The sequence below is a fragment of the Callithrix jacchus genome, chromosome 2, assembly GCF_049354715.1.
Source record: "Callithrix jacchus isolate 240 chromosome 2, calJac240_pri, whole genome shotgun sequence".
Taxonomy (NCBI): Eukaryota; Metazoa; Chordata; class Mammalia; order Primates; family Cebidae; genus Callithrix; species Callithrix jacchus.
In genome coordinates this window covers 49,709,011-49,727,696 of record NC_133503.1, presented here as the reverse complement: position 1 = coordinate 49,727,696, position 18,686 = coordinate 49,709,011, and the positions used below count along the sequence as shown (strand labels likewise).

At 41.5% G+C, this 18,686-nt stretch overlaps 1 long non-coding RNA gene across 1 annotated transcript in view; it reads right to left on the bottom strand.

The window, feature by feature from the left end:
- Nucleotides 1-18,686, bottom strand: part of LOC144581088 (uncharacterized) — a 95,040-nt gene that overhangs the window by 26,681 nt on the left and 49,673 nt on the right. The window contains exon 3 of the long non-coding RNA XR_013531619.1: nt 15,698-15,801. This is a non-coding gene — a long non-coding RNA (uncharacterized LOC144581088). The remainder of the gene's footprint in view (nt 1-15,697; nt 15,802-18,686) is intronic.

Below are 18,686 nucleotides of genomic sequence, written 5' to 3'. Positions count from 1 at the left end.
TGCATCAAAAACATTTCCTTAGTATACTCATTGCTAAAATTATAGCCATTGTGTCTGTGATAGCTTCTACAGCTACAGCTGCTGTTAGTCTTTCAAAATCTGTTAATACTGCTGTATATGTGAATCATTTAGCCAAAAATGTTTCTATTGCTATGGGATCTCAAATGTCTATTGATGACAAGTTAGAAGCTAAACTAAATGCCTTAGATCAAACTGTAACTATCTTAGAAGACAAAGTGTATAACTTGCAAAATCGACTTTCAATTAGATGTCATGCTCACTATAAATATATATGTGTAACCAGTGCTCCTTACAATGACTCCCAGTGGCAGTGGCCACTTATTAAAGCCCATTTACAGAGCATCTGGTCTCATAACAATCTCTCTCTTGACATCTCACGTTTGCAGCAAGAAATTTTGGCCATTAACCTTTCTCAGTCACAATTACCTGATGATGATTTTATTGCTCACAGTTTTGTTGATGCCATGTCCTCCTGAATAAATCAATTTCATCTCCCTTTCTTTTCATCTCTGCTTGTCATTGCTGTCTGTGTTCTTATATTGCTAATGTGCCTGCCATGTGTCTTCCGTCTTGTGTTCTCCACCCTCCGAGAGATGCAACTGAAGCTGTTTACACTTCATTTGCAAAGTAAAAAAACGGGAGATGTGGTGTTCGCGCCAAGGGCTCGAGACAGCTAGTTGACTCGCCCCAGTTTGGCTGCTGGACCTGTACTGCATTTCCCCACCTCGAAGGCTGTTGAATGAGACAGAGCCGTGAGCTGACTCACTAAAAGCAACAACAGAATGCAAAGCAAAGGCCTGCAGTTTATGAGGACATTGTGCTGTCTGCTTCCATGTCCCCCTTCAGTCTCTGTGTAAGCAATAAACTTGCTGCAATTGAGATGCCTAAGAGGAGCAGAGACCTCTGCCCATATTTTCCCTGGAGCCAAGCCTTTGTTTTAGCTCCTAGTGAAAAACAGGTTTAACCAGACACCTTAAGGGCGCCATTGTATCTTTGAAATGTAAAATCTTTGAAATGTAAACTACTACCACTACCCCCCTTAAACTGCCTTCTGTGCGGATATCACAAGCCCCTGATAACTATTTTTTATAGAGTTTCTATTTCCTTTCTGTCTACCCCTGTCTTTCTGCTGAGATAAAGTAAATGTAAACAAGAAAAAAGGTATAAAAGCTGTAACCCACAAAAATAAATTTGCTGCGTTTTAGCCATAATCTTCACGCAGCCCTCCAGACTCTACTTTTCTATATTCTTTCTTTTCTGCGCACTCTCTCTCTCAGGTTGAACAAGACATCTACATTGGCATTCTCGGGGACTCCCGCAGGTCGGTAGACCCCCAGCAGACGTGCCGGACCCCGACACTGGGGAGTTTCTTCTGGTTCTCAGGTACCATGTTTAAATCACCAGCTTTCTGTTTCTAACACTCCACTAAACATCTCCACTCAGAGGTCCCTGAGGTCCCTCCAGCTCATATATGAAAAGTGAACCTGCCTTTCCCCTCTGTACAGCCCCTTTCCTGATGCACACACTCACATTCTCCAGGTTGCCCAAACATGAAAATCTTAATTGCAATTCTTTCCTCTCTTTTTCCAGCAGCTAATGAGATCTTGTGGATTTTATCTCTGTAATGTCTTCTGGTTCTCATTCTATCGCTAGTTATCTTTGGCAGGACTATTTTAAAAAGCCCCTAACTAGTCTCCTTGTTCTCTTATGCAATGCACCAAATTAATCCTTATAAAGCACACATGATGTCATTTGCTTCAGTTGTTCCCCCTGAATACAAAATACAGTAGGATCTCCTTGGCTTGCTACTCACAGTCTTCACCACTCTGACTCAGTTTTCTTTCTCTAGTTTTGATCTCTTCATATTCTTCCTCTTTCACATTCCAGGCACTCTGATCCCCTTGCCATTCCCAGATGTGCCTCTATTTCTTGCTTCCAAGGCTTTGTTTCTGTTTCCTCTCTTACTTAGAAGTCTCTCTCCCAGCCCTGCCTGTTGAAAGTCTACCAACACCGACAGATAAGCCTCTGGCTACTAGTTAATTTCTCCTGAATTCACATTAAGGATGTGTGTTCCAGTGTTGTGTCACAAGTAGCCAGTTTCTTAACCTCAATGATCATCAGTTTTCTTCTCTGTAAAAAAAGGCTATAATACCTTCCAGGTCTATGGGGATGTTTGTTGTTGTTTTTGGCTTAAGAGATCCTCTCATTTTGGCCTCCCAACGTGCTAGGATTATAGGCCTGACTCACAGTGGCTGCCTTGTGGGGAAGTTTAAATGAGATTATGCAGGTAAAGCGCTTAGCACAGTGCCATGTACAGAGTAAAGGCTAAAAACACCTTACCTCTTCTCGTCAGCATACCTCTTTCATAAATCTGTGCCCAGCCTCACTTGGTGAATTTCCTGCCTACCTGAGCTCTCCTCTCTGTTATGGTGGGCACTTAGTCAGTTATTCAAATGTGTCTGTCCTCATACCTGATAATGACTCCCCCAGGGGCAGGGATTATCTTCTTTATTTCTGCATGCCTCATAGTGTCCCCAGCACAGCGCCAGGACTTGAATTGAATGTAAGCCAAATGTTGTACTGCTGCCAATTTATTCTGAAGTACTATGAAGAGAAGGGCATCTGCTATATGAAGCAGAAGACAGATTTGCATCCAGAAAATGGGCTAACACTAATGGTACTACTGCTCACAAGGTTGGAGTAAACTTATTTGTTTTGTTTTTGAAAGAGGATCTTGTTCTGTCAACCAGGCTGGAGTGCAGTGGTGTGATCATAGCTCCGTGCAACCTCAAACTCTTAGAGTTACACAATCCTTCTGCCTCAGCTTTCCAAAGTGCTGGGATTACAGGTGTGAGCCACTGCAACCAACCTCTTTCTTTTTTCTAAATCTTGCCTGTCTTCTAATGGCTGCCTGCTTCCCCCTTGTGGTTAAAATTCCAATCACATATTAAAATCAGTCAATAGAAAATAGCTGGTAGCCAGAGGTTTATCTCCGCATTGTTTACATAACTGAAAAATAAAAACAAACCAGGCCCCCACATAGGAGTTTGGCTAAATTATGGTACAGCTACACAGGGATCTGAATATAATGAAATAGATGTCTATGATGTACCGCTAAGTAAAATGTATAAATGTATAAACTACATCCCATTTTTCTAAATATCTATACAAAAGTGAAAGGATAATACACTAAATGTCAATAGTGTTTAAAGGAAATTCAGTGATCTGAATTTTTAACAATGTATTCTCCTAAAGAAATTTAGCTCCTTTAGTTTGGGTAGAACCTGTCAATAAAACAAGAAACCCATTAGTTAACTGTTCTGCCAGGCCCATCTGAATTGAGAGGCAGCATCAAGCATCATTTATCTGCTCCTCGTGCCTTTGCTCCTCCTTGGCTGCCTTTGCTCTCTGCAGAGGGTCTTGTGTGGAGGGAAGGTGGAGTGTACAGAAAATAAAGGATCCCAGGCTGGAGTTTTAGGAGTGTCTGATAAGTGGGATGATGGGGTCTGTGTATCCACTGCTCTTGGGCAGGCTGATTTTCATCCTGAGTTTGACCGTTTGTCCCAGCCCCAATCAGACTAATAGCCTAGTCTAATAGCTATTAGCCCCAGACTCATAGCCCCAATCAGACTAATAGACAAAACTCTAGAACCATCACAGGCCTAACTGGAGACCTGAAGGGTAAAAATCTACCTCAGCCATTCATGGCTCACAGTCAAGACTGGGGAGGGACAAGAATGTAAAGAGCACAAATGTGGTAGCTGTTGAAGACCAGGAGCCTTGTTGGAGCTCATAGAAAGCACGTTTTGGGCCGGGGGTTGGGAATGTTCTTGGAGGAGCTGACAAGTTGGTGTACATTTGTTCAGTGCCTACTCAGCCTTTCTCAAAGATTTTTTTTTAAATAATGAAAACATTTCTGATTTTGGTTGCTTTCTTTCTTTCTCTCTTTCTTTTTCTTTCTTTCTTTCTTGAGTCTCACTCTGTTGCCAGGCTGGAGTGCAGTGAAGTGCTCACGGCTCACCGCAACCTCCACCTCCGGGGTTCAAGCAGTTCTGCCTCAGCCTCCTGAGTAGCTGGGACTACAGGTGTGCGCCACCATGCCCAATGAATTTTTGTATTTTTTAGTAGAGACGGGTTTTACCATGTTGGCCAGGTCTCGATCTCTTGATCTCGTGATCTGCCCGCCTCGGCCTCCCAACGTGCTGGGATTACAGGCGTGAGCCACCGCGCTTGGCTGCCATTCTCAAAGATTTAGCAACTGAGGGTCACTTTATGGACATCTAGTGCATACAAGACAATACATTATAAGTTTTCAATTAATCACACCTTAAAATTAAATTATACAAAGGTACTTACATATCAGTGAAAGAGGTGATTTGTTTTCAAGCTTGAATCTGGCTTAATGAAGGACAAATCAGTTTCATTTCTAGTTGTTTTTCTTTCCTGCTATTTTAGAAAATCTGAGCTCAAAACTGTAGGTCATCAGATACTGGAGAACAGTATGATGGATCCTCAAAAAATTAGAATGACCATATGATCCAGAAATTCCACTTCTAGGTATATACCCAAAATAATGAAAAGCAAGGATTTGGGCATGGTGACTCATGCCTGTAATCCTAGCACCTTGGGAGGCCAAGGCAGGTGAATTGCCTGAACTCAGGGGTTTGAGACCAGCCTAGGCAAGATGACAAAACCCATCTCTACTAAAAATACAAAAAATTATCCAGGCGTGGTGGCACGCATCTGTAATCCCAGCTACTGGGGAGGCTGAGACATGAGAATCACTTGAGCCTGGGAGGCGGAGATTGCCATGAGCAGAGAATCACACCGTTTTACTCCAGCCTGGGAAACAGAGCAAGACTCTGTCTCCAAAAAAAAGCAAGGACTCAGATACTTGTACACATGTTCATCATGTTCACAGCAACATTATTCATAATAGCCAAGATGTGGGAACAACATGCTTATCAATAGATGAATGACTAGACAAAATATGGTATATACAGAAAATGAAATATTCAGCTTCAAAAAGGAATGAAACTTAGATACATGCTACAACATGAATAAATCTTGAAAACATTATGCTAATGAAGTAAGCCAGTCACAAAAAGATAAATATTGCTTGATTCCACTTATATGAGATACCCAGAGTAATCAAATTTATAGATACAGAAAGTAGGATAGTTACCAGAGGTTGAGGGAGGGAGTAGTGGAGGGTTATTGGAGTGCAGGAAAATAAATCTGTATTAATCGTGGTTCTCCAGAGAAACAGAATTAATAGGATGTATAAAAAATTTACAATAAAGAATTGGTTCACATGATTTGGAAGCTGAGAAGTCGACCCAGAAGAGCCATCTGAGTCTGAAGAACTAGAAGAGCCGATGGTATCAATTCCAGTCATAGTCTGAGTCTGAAGGCAGGAGAAGACAAATGTTCCAGCTAGAAGAGTATCAGGCAGACAGAAGGATGAGGGCCACCCACATTGGGGAGGGCAGTCTGCCTTAGTCCACTGATTCAAATTCAAATATTAGTCTTATTCAGAAACATCCTCACAGATGCACCTAGAAATCATGTTTAACCAAATATTTGGGCATGCTGTGACTCAGTCAAGGTGACACGTAAAACACAAAAGCCTTCTCAGTTTCTGTCTTAAAGCCAGCCAAATGCTTCCAAGTTCTACAATGTATGCAAAACACACAAAAAAGCAAAGGCTAGAGTTAGTGGCACAACACATTCATATTTTCAGTCTTCATTCCTTGAAGCCTGACCTGACTGGAGTTGGCTCCTTGCCTGGACTGAGGCTGCAGCTTTCATAAGCTGTGTTTCCAGGCAGTGGGTATACCCTGGAGCATCACATCCAGGCTTCGAAGCTGAGGCAGTGTCCTGGCCTTGGGGTTTAGACTGAATCCATTACCTGTCCCTCTTCTGAGTCTTCAGGATCCACCAGGGTGGAAGAAGGACCAGAGTGGGTAACATTAAGCACATGTCCTGCTTGTGTCTTGCCTCCTGGCTGTGCCTTATTCTAAAAGCAGACCCTGTAGGAGTAGGTAGGACAGGTGACCAGGTGAAAAGGTGAGCAGATGGCCAGCTGACCATGTGTCAGATTCTCCCTCATCTTACACCACAACCTGCCACAGCTTTTCTGCCTAGAATATCTGTTAACAACCTCCTCCAGTCCAACAGGCTTTGAATCTTAGAGGTGGCAAAGCGTCCTCACCATGCCCCAGCCCTGAGACATATGACTGTAAAGCCCATTAACTGCCTCCATTCCTGCATCATCAGTAAAGGCTTAGGGCTCAGCTATTTCTGTGGACAGGTATTCACAATTCTAAAATACTGGCTGGTATTGTTATTTTCAATCTCGGACTTCATTCTTTTCTACCTATTTGAACAGACCCTATTGGGACATCAGGATAAACAATAAAAATCTCTCATTCTCAGACAGTCACCCTGAACCTCCATCAATGTATCAATCTCTCCTATTAATGCCCCCAAGAGACACCCAAGCCCCTGGGTGCCGGATCTAAAAATCATCACCACAGGATGTCTCTCTTCCTTGTTCCCAAGACTTCCAAGTGCATCCCCATATCCAAGGACTTCATTACCAACTTTTTCACCCACTACATTACATTACCCACAGGAGTCCAGGGTCCTATCTGGATTCTAGAAGAGGCTATTTCCTTGTTGATCTAGAAAGGTTTTTTGCTTTCTCTTCAATCCAGTGTTCCACTTCTCTCTCCTTCTCATCCAAGCCGGATGTTCAACAGATACTGTGTGGTCTGGAAGATTATCTGATATTAAACATAAATCTGGAAGGAAGGAATACTGGGATTTGAGGCCTCAGCTCTCTCTCCATCCCTCCATAGCTAGCCCAATGGCAGAGTCCCTTGGCCACCAGTGAGGCAGGAGAACAGGGTCTGGAAGGCAGGAAACCTAAGGCCATTTCATGCTGACTTCAGAGAACTAAATTGAAAGGAAAACCCTAACCCTAACTTTCCATGCCTAAGTAACAAAAGCTCCAGAGGCTACTGTCTTTGAAAATCCCACCTTTTCCGAGTGGCAGAGGGGAAATTGAAAGTACCTCTCATTGGTTGCTTCCAATCACATGTTTGCATAAGAGTGTAACTTTGTAACTTCACACTGTCTGCAACCAATCAGACTGATTGTGGGTCACCACTTTATTTAAATGAGATGAGCACCAAGTGGCCAGTAGGAAACCTCTAGGGGTTATTTGGGCCCAAGAAGATCCCGTATCCAGCCCCTTGAGTGGCTTCTTGGGCCTGCTCACACCTTGGATTGTACTCAGTAAATCTCTGGTTTTATTGCTTCATTCTTTCCTTGCTTTGTTTGTGCATTTTGTCCAATTCTATGTTCGGAACACCAAGAACCTTTACACCCTCCACCAGTAACATGTTTTGGTGAGCCAGCTAGGAGAAGGTAGGCCCAGAGTTTGGGATTTATTTTTCTCCTTTCCCCTTTTACATACAGGAAAATCTCTCTCTCTTTTCCTTTCCAACTCATGACCCTTGGTGGGCAGCATGTAAACATGAAGGTAACTGCAGGTTTCTGGCCATGGCTGGTGAATACGAAGGGGTTTTCATGTGAAGAAACCTAAATGCCACCACCTAGTTTGCCTAAGGGACCTGGGTCTTTTTAATTTTTTTTTTCCTTTGCTTCTTGTTTAGTCTTTCAGCAGCTGTTTCCCAGTAGCTCCTTGGAAATTGAGGGCAGTTGGCTGGGGTCAATCCCCAGTATTGCCTGAAGACCACAGAGTGCATGGGGAGAACTGCCCTGACCAGAAGGGGGAGGTATTCTTTCTTTTTAAAATCTTTTCTGGATGTGGTCCCTGATCCCCATGTGTGGCTCAGAGCAAACTCATATGTGTTTCAGCAACTTAAAACTTCTTTCCTTGTGCTAAATTCTTCCATTCCCCTACTCAGCTGGCTAAGGGCAAAAGGTATTAAGTTCATGGAATGGGAAGCATGGGAAAGTATGGCCTTATCACATTATAAGGATGCTAGAAGTGAAGGCCTTCATATACGGACAAAATGAAAGTTCATCGTAGGCTATCGCCTCTGGAGGGAAAACATGCAAGTGGCACCAGTCAGAGGTGTCTGACTGCTCTAAAACTGGCTCCCGCTGGGAGACTCCCCAGTGGGGAATCCTCCAGATCTCAACCTCTCCAAAGAGGATGCCCTTGGCAGAGGTTCTGAGGTCTAGTACTAAACCCTCCTTAGAATTTTCTCTCATAGTTGCAATGCTGTCTGGCGCCAATATTCTTTGGAATGTGGCGTTTACTGTTAAATGGAAAACTGGGATGGCATTGTATGTATCCAGGCTTTGGTGGTGCTGTTCTAAGCAGAGGGCCTAGTTAAACAGTGATGCTTTCCTTTGTTACTGTTTGGTTCCAGTGGTCTTTAGAGTCTGGCAAGGTTTGACCTTTAAAAATCAAACTGCCATGAAAATTGCTTTACTCAAAATTTGGATTCACAGCCTTCATTGGATTGCCTATTGGGGCAAACATAGTAAAACCAGTGAGATTGTATTGGCTATCTCATAGCTAGGTTTCAGGCAATTAGATCCTCATTTGCATGTGTGTAGACATGTCTAGATGTGTTTATTTGCATTACACTTATTGCTATATGTCTACTAAATTGGTTTAAAAGAGTGCTCATATATTAAGTAAATTAAATCTGAGCAATTTTCAAGTTCAAGTGACTTAAGCAAAACTTTACTAAACAAGCTGGCTTTAAAATTATTGGTAGAATAAAAATAGAATTATCAGAATTGTCAGCATACATTTTCTCCTGATTTTATGTTTGTCTTTGCTAGATATTTTGAGATGTCAGTGTTTGGTATAGAAGGTTATAAAAATACAAACCCAGCTAAAACAAAATGATCTTGGTTTGTGTGCTTTTTTTTGACAAGTAAGAGTAATTTAATGTTAGCTAAATCTTCTGAGTTACTGGCAAAACACTTAGATATTTAACTCTGAGACTTTTACTTAGGTTTAGGTGAGCAATTGATGTTCACTGGCTGTTAAAAACATAGTTAGCAAGGAAATAACTAAATGATCGCATCTAATATCTCAGTTTACAAAAGTAATCTAGATAAACTGTTAAAAATGAAAGAATTGAGTACAGTAAATGGGATAAATGTTTTAGGTAAACTTCATGTAAATTAAAAGTTTAAAATTAATGTTGATATTCATTGAATATTTGAGTCATTTCCAATTAAGAAAGCATTGTGACATGGGGAATTATGTTTCTAAAAATTGTAGAAATGTTCTTTTCTATAAATGCCCATATCTGATAGCTCAGGATTTCTTTTTAGGGTTTCACTGCAGTTTTCGGTTACTAAGGATAATAATTCTAGTTATGCAGAATTCTGTATACAAAATGTGCCAACAAGGTTGTGTTATTAGTGAGAAAAGGAATAATTTTGTCTAATTAAGAAGTTACCTAAAAGTTAGTTGAAATTATAGATTTGAAAAAATTATTTATGAAACAATGTAATAAGGAACCAGTGATGGGGGGGGAAAGATGTGTAAAAAGTTAGATAATAAAATACTCTTTAAAACCTGATAAAGAATTGGAGACATTTGACTAATTAACATTTTCATAATTAAAGCTCTTAGTCTTGATTAAAGTAAAATAAGAAGTATTGTAAGAAATGCATTGGCAATTTAAGCAATTTTTCTTTTTATATAGTTAAGCTTAAACCGGATTTAGTGTGGAGCCAAATTTTACATACATGCTTGCATTGCTTTACAGTATGTTTATTGTTTTATGTGGAGTGCTGCTGGAACTGCAGTGCTTACTGGTCATGTGCCTGAAGTGAACTTGATTGCACAGGATGTATGAAAATATTGGTGAACTTGAGGATATTGAATTGAGTATCAGGAATAAAATATTTATTATGTGGGCTTTTTGGGGCCGTAGGCAACACTTTAGCTTCCAGGGTAAATTAGGTAAGAAAAAATTAAGGTTAGTTTCCTGTTTATTTGTTTTTTCTTCTAGTTTTTATTTGTTTGCTGTTTATTCTGCTCTGACTTTGCTTTTGTATGCATATGTATAAAACCATGTTTTTTTTTAAGTTTCTAGTAGGAGGCTTTTATTTGGTTTTGTGGATATTTTGTTTCCTATGCATTTTAGCAAGTCATCTTTTGTTCCATTTATCTGGAATTCCTAGGCTACCTTTGTCAAACCTGCAGGAATTAATGGAACACACCAACTTTTTAACCTTAACCCAACGTTTTGGAATTTAGGCTTCCTGATACTTTAAGAATGTAGAGTGTACTTTTGTAAACAGAATTTCAGTTGTATTTCCATCTCTGCCTAATTTCTACGAAATTTGTAAACTATTTATAAATATTCTTAATTCATGATAGTGTGTTTGTTTGGATACAGTCAAGCAGGTTCACTAGGGCTGCTCAGGGGGAGATAACCCAGAAACATGGCATGCTGGAAAAAGGGTAAGAATTTCCTACCAGTCAGACTCTGGCCTCTTTCTCTCTGTGCAGACTGGTTAAATGAGATGTAAAAGTCACTGTTTATCTCCTCTGTAAAGTTTTCACAAATGTTTTCAAAATGTAAACATGTGGTCTAAATTATGTTCAAATATTAGGTTAGCTAAATGCTTTCATGTCATAAACTGCTTTTTTGGCTTTTGAAAATTGTTTGACTTGCCTGCTTTACAGCTAGGTAAGGCCTGGGGACATGTGGAGTTGGCCATGCCCCTAGCTATGCTGGAATAGTAAGACCTTATCAGCACCTAGTACATAATTAACATAACTTATCAAGTTTTACATTAAAATTAAGATTGCTAAGAGCCATCATTATAACATCTAATAATACTAAAAATATTTTTATATGCAAGGTGTGTTAGGAAAAAAATGTGTGTGTGTGCGTGTGTGTGTTTTAGTAATAAAAGGTTATAAGAAGGCATGGAAATGTAAATTTTTGCATGCAGCCATCTCTAGAATGTCAAATGATCCCTCTTCAACTGAAATGAATACCAGCTAGCCAATGAGAAATCTCTAGGGGGCATTTGGACCCAAGAAGATACAGATCTTCTTGAGTCTGCTCAGGCCTGCTCCCACCCTGTGGGCAACAAAAGTGAAACTTTGTCTCAAAAATAAATAAATAAATAAATAAATAAATATAGAATTGAGTGCAGAAAAATCCTAAAATAAAAAATAAAATACCAAGAACCTGGACACTCTCCACCAGTAACACCGGGAGAAAGGATGAGTTAAAGTTAGAAGGAACTATGCCATTATGAAGGTGCCAGGATACCTGAGCCTGAAGTTTAAGAAGAATCCATTTTAAATTCCTAGGGGATGTTCTCCTGGGCCTCCACAGAGTCATGTGAACTATACCTGAGGTTCTGGACTTTGAGCAGAGTCTTCCATGCCATGTTAGAGGGGTGAGCCTGAGACTCAAGTCTGCTTGGGTTGGGGCTTGGGAAGTTATGTCTCCTGCTCCAATCCTATTATAGGCTTCTGAGGTTTGGAATCAGGGCTTTTCTCAGATGGGTTAAATCTCAAACTAACCTGGGGTGGAGTTGAAAAGTGAAGGAGACACTAATCCACTTGCCTTAAAGGTTAAGACTTTTAATTTGTATCTTACTGATCCTCTTAGGCAGATTGAGTCACATGACTATGTTCTTCATTAGAAGCAAAGATTAGGAACACTTAGGTTCTTGATAACTGGAGATCTCCTGAGAATTTTCCTCCTTTTTTTCTCTGTAGGCTGAGTTGCCTCAGAAAAATTCCTTTAAGTAATCTGCATGACCCCTCTAATGCCAAGATTGTCTAATGTTTTTACTCCAATAGGAATTAATGGTTCTCTGTTTACTGATTATTTTGTTAGTAAAACTAATAATACTTTTATAAGTCATTAATTAAGAATGTTATAGAATTATGTTAACAAAAGGGCCCTCTTTTTTTCTTTAAAAAGGCTTTTGCCAAGAGATTTTGTAGGTAATTCCAGTGTTCCACCCGATGGCAAACCCATAGTCTGATTCCTGAGAAGGAGGTTTTTTATTTTATTTATTTTATTTTTTGTATTGGTAGTAATTGATGTCAAATGTATGATTTTTCACTTACAGAGCAATTAAGCCATGTGCCACTGAGAGAGTTATTGTATTAGTAAGTAAGTAACTTAGAGACCCTGACTACCAGGTATGCCATCATCACAATTACCTCCACAAGCAAGCTTGAATTTTTGACTTAAAAAAAAAAAAAGTGTGGAGAGCTGGATAGTGAAGGGAAACGGAGAGCTGGGGTGGGATCCATCTTGGGATGGATTAAGGTAAGGAGGGGGATAAGTTGATAGGTCAATTGTGTTATTTTTATTTACAAAAAAAATTCTAAATACATGAGTATTTCAAAAGTCTGGAGATCAATTTACCTAATTATTCACAGATGTCATTTTGGGGGATTAGATTCTGGGCAATTATATTTTATAGGAGTGGCTCTGAAATGTTTGTTGGTATTAGTAACACTAGGGGTCATGGTAAAAATACAAAGGTCTAGGTCCTATCCTACCTCAATGATCCCAGGCCTCTCTGAGTGTATTAATGCTCTAAGGAATTCTGGCTTTTTTATAACAACATTCTGTAGTGTTAAACATTTTAAGACTAAATTTTCATTATTTTTGTAAACATATAAATTATGACTCATCTTTTGAAAAACATAAATATACATACTCTCTGACCCAGAAGTTCTACTTCTTGAAATTCATCTTTGTCCCCCCTAGTTTTTAGATGGTGTTTAAAATTTTGTGTTTTTTAATTACTAGTATGTGTTTAAGTAAGTCGCCATTTGGTAGATCACATTATTATACATGTACTGTTTTCAGGTTAATGGAAAACAGGAATAATTGGAGGAAAATAATTAGAAATAAAAGTAAAACTGTATCGGAGACTCAAGATGGCGTGGTGAGAACAACCCAGGATTGAAGCTCTCAGTGAATGCGCAGAGAGGGTGAATCAGGGCCGCATTTCCAGACTGATCTTTGTTGCCCACAGAACGGGGAAATTCCCAGGTATAAAAGAGATGCGGGACGCCAGGCAGAGGCTTTGGCTGGTGCAGCCAGCAGCCGGCGGCCGGCACTGTAGCGCAGTGGTGCTACACAGCACTCCGCACAAAGCGCACTGGTCCAGGTGCCCTGTTGAACTGGCAATCTGAGACTTGAGAGGGCTGAACTTGAGACTGAATGGGACTTGGACAGTGAGCCAGGCCAAGAAATTTTAGGGAAACAGCATTTGGGGTAGTGCAGTGGGACAAACAAAACGGCGATTCCAAACGCTCCAGGTGGAGAGGTTCCCTGAGGGCACAGCTGAACCCAGGACGGTGCAGCTCCATGGGGGAGGGGCATCCGCCATTACCGAGGCAATCAGCCCCTACTGAGGTACACGCCCATTGCTGACGCAGCCTGCCGTTGCCGAGGCAACCTGCTACAACAGAAAGACTCCGCCGCAGGGCATAGCCTGTGGCAGCTGGGCGGAGACCGCAGCAGAAGGGCAGAGCCTGCAGCAACAGGGTGAACCTCACACCAGCAGGGAGGAGCCTCGGCAGGCAAATAGTGACTAGACTGCCTCCTAGCTGGGCAGGACAGCACAACGGACACTCACAAAGAAAGCCCCAACCCCCCAGAGACAGAGCATCTAAGAAAAAAAGGTTTTTTTTTTAATGAGTTCTGCTGCAGCAGAATTAAATGTAGCAGCCTAACAGCCCTGAATGAACAACAGAGCTCACAGCTCAGCACTTGAGCTCCTATAAAGTACAGACTGTCTCCTCAAGCAGCTCCCTGACCCCTCTATATCCAAAAGACTGACATTTAGCAGGCATCATCCTGGGACAAACATAGCAGAAAAAGAAACTGGTAGCATCCCTCACTGATCCGCAGCTGCTATAAGTGCACCCCAGACAAGCAGGGCCTGGAGTGGACCTCAGCAGTCGTACATTGGAGGGGCTAGACTGGTAGAAGGAAAACCAAGTAACAGAAATACTTCATCATCAACAATCTGGGCATCCACTCAGAGAACCAATCAAAAAGTCAGCAACTACACAGACGATAGGTGGATAAATCCACAAAGATGGGAAGAAACCAGCGCAAAAAGGAGGAAAACACCAGAAACCAGAACACCTTGCCTCCTACAAAGGACCAAAACTCTTCACCAGCAAGGGAACAAAGCTGGATGGAGAATGACTGTGATGAAATGATGGAATTAGACTTCAGAAGGTGGATCATGAGAAATTTTGTGAGCTAAAAGACATGTTTTAAATCAATGCAAAGAAACTAAGAACCTTGAAAAACGATATGAAAAAAGATTTGAGGAAATGATAACAAGAATGGATAACTTAGAGAGGAATATGAATGAATTCAAGGAGCTGAAAAACACAATACAAGAACTTTGCGAAGCATGCACAAGTTTCAACAGCCGAATTGACCAAGCAGAAGAAAGAATATCAGAAGTCGAAGATCTACTCAATGAAATAAAACGAGAAACCAAGATCAGAGAAAAAAGTACAAAAAGGAATGAACAAAGTCTCCAAGAAATGTGGGACTATGTGAAGAGACCTAACCTACGTTTGATAGGTGTACCAGAATGTGATGAAGAGAATGAATCCAAGCTGGAAAATACTCTTCAGGACATTATCCAGGAAAATTTCCCCCACCTAGCAAGACAGGCCAACACTCAAATGCAGGAAATACAGAGAACACCACAAAGATATTCTGCAAGAACAGCAACCCCAAGGCACATAATCATCAGATTCAACAACGTTGAAATAAAGGAGAAAATACTAAGGGCAGCCAGAGAGAAAGGTCGGGTCACCCACAAAGGGAAGCCCATCAGACTCACAGCAGATCTCTCGGCAGAAACACTACAAGCCAGAAGAGAGTGGGGGCCAATATTCAACATCCTTAAAGAAAAGAACTTTCAACCCAGAATTTCATATCCAGCCAAACTGAGCTTCAGAAGTGAAGGAAAAATAAAATCCGTTGCGAACAAGCAAGTACTCAGAGAGTTTGTCATCACCAGGCCTGCTTTACAAGAGCTCCTGAAAGAGGCACTACACATAGAAAGGAACAACCAGTACCAGCCATTCCAAAATCACACTAAATGCTAAAGACCATCAACATAATGAAGAATCTACAACAACTAACAGGCAAAACAGCCAGCTAACATCAAAATGGCAGTATCAAATTCACACATAACAATATTAACCCTAAATGTAAATGGAATAAATGCACCAATCAAAAGACACAGACTGGCAAATTGGATAAAAATCCAAAACCCATCAGTGTGCTGTATCCAGAAAACCCATCTCACATGCAAGGATACACAAAGGCTCAAAATAAAGGGATGGAGGAAGATTTACCAAGCAAATGGAGAGCAAAAAAAAAAAAAAAAAAGCAGGAGTTGCAATTCTCAACTCTGATAAAATAGACTTTAAAGCAACAAAGATCAAAAGAGACAAAGGAGGACATTACATAATGGTAAAAGGATCGATACAACAAGAAGAGCTAACGATCCTAAACATATATGGACCCAATACAGGAGCACCCAGATACATAAGGCAAGTTCTTATAGGCACCATAGCGAGACCACATCTCTACCAAAATTTTTAAAATTAGCCAGGTGTGGTAGTGTGTGCCTGTAGTCTTACCTACATGGGAAGCTGAGGTGGAAGGATCACTTAATCCTAGTAGGTTGAGGTTGCAGTGAGTCATAATTGCACAACTGCACTCCAGCCTGGGAAACAGCAAGATCCTGTTTCAAAAGAAAGAAAAAAATTAAATTTGGCTTAATGTAGATACAGATGGATACATATAGAAATATTTATAGTTCTGTTTATATACATGGACTAGCATACACACATATATTTCTTTGCTCAATTGGCTGAGAGGACCTAGAAGCCATGAAACCTCAGTAGCAATGAGCACATCAAGCATTCAGATCTTGGCTTCTTTTTTTACGTAGCATCATCATTGAGATGTAATTCACATATGTGCAAATCACCCATTTAAGTGTACAATTTAATGGTTTTAGTATAGTTAGTATATTGTGGTGCAACTGAAGCAGGAGCAGCCACAAGAAACAGACCTTGCCAACACCAAACTAGGAAGAAAGAGGTTTTAGTACAGCCGGGGGTGAGGCAACAATTTGTCCAACTGCAGAGCTCACCTAACAAAGAGAAGCTCTGCCTTTATATAGGCTTACACTCTAGATACTACACATGAAAAAATCTTAGGTTTATAGCCTTAGAAATTACACGTGAAAGCGTCTTAGGTTTATAGCTTTAGAAATCACATATGAAAGGGTCTTAAGTTTACAGTTTTAGAAATCACATATGAGGGGGAGCGGGGGAAGACGGTACCGCAGAAGCAACTCAGGATTGCAGCTCTCAGTGAAGACGCAGAGGGTGAGTTCATGCCACATTTCCAGATGGATCTTTGTTGCCCACAGAACGGGGAAATTCCCAGGTGTAGGAGAGACACGGGACGCCAGCACAGCTGTCTTGGCTGGCACGGCCATTTTGGCTGGTGCCGCAGTGCAGCAGCACACTGCACAAAATGCACTGGTCTGGGTGCCCTGTTAAACCAGCAATTTGAGATTTGGGAGGGCGGATTAGCATATTCATCTGATTAAACGGGACTTGGACAGTGAGCCAGGCCAGGAGATTCCTGGGAAGTGAACTGTGAGCCGGTGCAATGGGTCGCTGCATGGGAAATCACACAGATCCCTTTCAGCAGGCGAATGAAACACCTGGGAGAGAGTCAACCGTTCAACTTAAAAAAAACAAAAGGGCTTTGAGGCAGGGAGCCAAGTGATCAGGCTCGACGGGTCCCACCCCCACAGGGAAAAACAAAATGGCGATTTGAAACGCTCAGGGTTGAGAGTTTCACGCCGGGCACAGCTGAACCCAGGATGGTGCAGCTCGGTGGGGGAGGGGCGTCTGCCATTACTGAGACATTCCGCCCCTACTGAGTTACTCTTCCATTGCTGATGCAGCCTGCTATTGCCAAGGCAACCTGCCATAACAGAGAGACTCCGCCAACAGGGCAGAGCCCACGACAGCAGGGTGGAGCCCATGGCAGCAGGGTGGATCCCACGGCAGCAGGGCAGAGCCTTGGCAGGCAAATAGTGACTAAACTGCCTCCTAGCTGGGCAGGACAGTGCAACAGATACTCATAAATAAAGCCCTAAGTCCCTGAAACAGAGTATCTGAGGGGAAAAAAAAGGTTTTATGAGTTCTGCTGCAGCAGACTTAAAAGTACTTGCCTAGCAGCCATGAATGAAAAACGGAGCTCACAGCTCAGCACTTGAGCTCCTATAAAGTACAGACCATCTCCTCAAGCAGCTCCCTGACCCCCATATACCCAAAGAGTTACCTCAAAAAGGACTGATCAGACTGACATTTGGTGGGCATCATTCTGGGACAAAGTTAGCAAAAGCATCCCTCACTGTTCCGCAGCTGCTACAGGTATACCCCAGGCAAGCCGGGCCTGGAGTGGACCTCAGCAGTCTTACAGCAGAGGGGCTAGACGGTTAGACGGAAAAATAAGAAACAGAAATACTTCATCATCAACAATCTGGGCCTCCACTCAGGGACCCAATTGAAAAGTCTGCAGCTGACAGGTGGATAAACCCATAAAGATTGGAAGAAACCGACGCAAAAGGAAGGAAAACACACGAAACCAGAACACCTCGCCTCCTACAAAGGACCAAGACTCCATCAGACTTCAGAAGGTGGGTAATGAGAAACTTCCGTGAGCTAAAAGAACATGTTCTAAATCAATGCAAAGAAACTAAGAACCTTGAAAAAAGATTTGAGGAAATGATAACAAGAATGGATAACTTAGAGAGGAATATGAATGAATTCAAGGAGCTAAAAAACACAACACGAGAACTTCGCAAAGCATGCACAAGTTTCAACAGCCAAATTGACCAAGCAAAAGAAAGGATATCAGAAGTCAAAGATCAACTCAATGAAATAAAACGAGAAGCCAAGATTAGAGAAAAAAGCGCAAAAAGGAATGAACAAAGTCTCCAAGAAATGTGGGACTATGTGAAGAGACCTAACCTACGTTTGATAGGTGTACCAGAATGTGTTGAAGAGAATGAATCCAAGCTGGAAAATACTCTTCAGGATATTATCCAGGAAAATTTCTCCAACCTAGCAAGGCAGGCCAACATCCAAGTCCAGGAAATACAGAGAACACCACAAAGATACTCCACAAGAAGAGCAACCTCAAGGCACATAATCGTCAGATTCACCAGGGTTGAAATGAAGGAGAAAATGCTAAGGGCAGCCAGAGAGAAAGGCTGGGTTACCCACAAAGGGAACCTTCGGCCCAGAATTTTGTATCCAGCCAAACTGAGCTTCATAAGTGAAGGAAAAATAAAATCCTTTGTGAACAAGCAAGTACTCAGAGATTTTTGTCACCACCAGACCTGCTTTACAAGAGCTCCTGAAAGAGGCACTACACATAGAAAGGAACAACCAGCACCAGCCTTGGTATGTATGAATGCAAAAACATACCAAATGCTAAACAGCATCAACAAAATGAAGAAACTGCATTAACTAACGGGCAAAACAACCAGCTAGCATCAAAATGGCAGTATCAAATTCACACATAATAATATTAACCCTA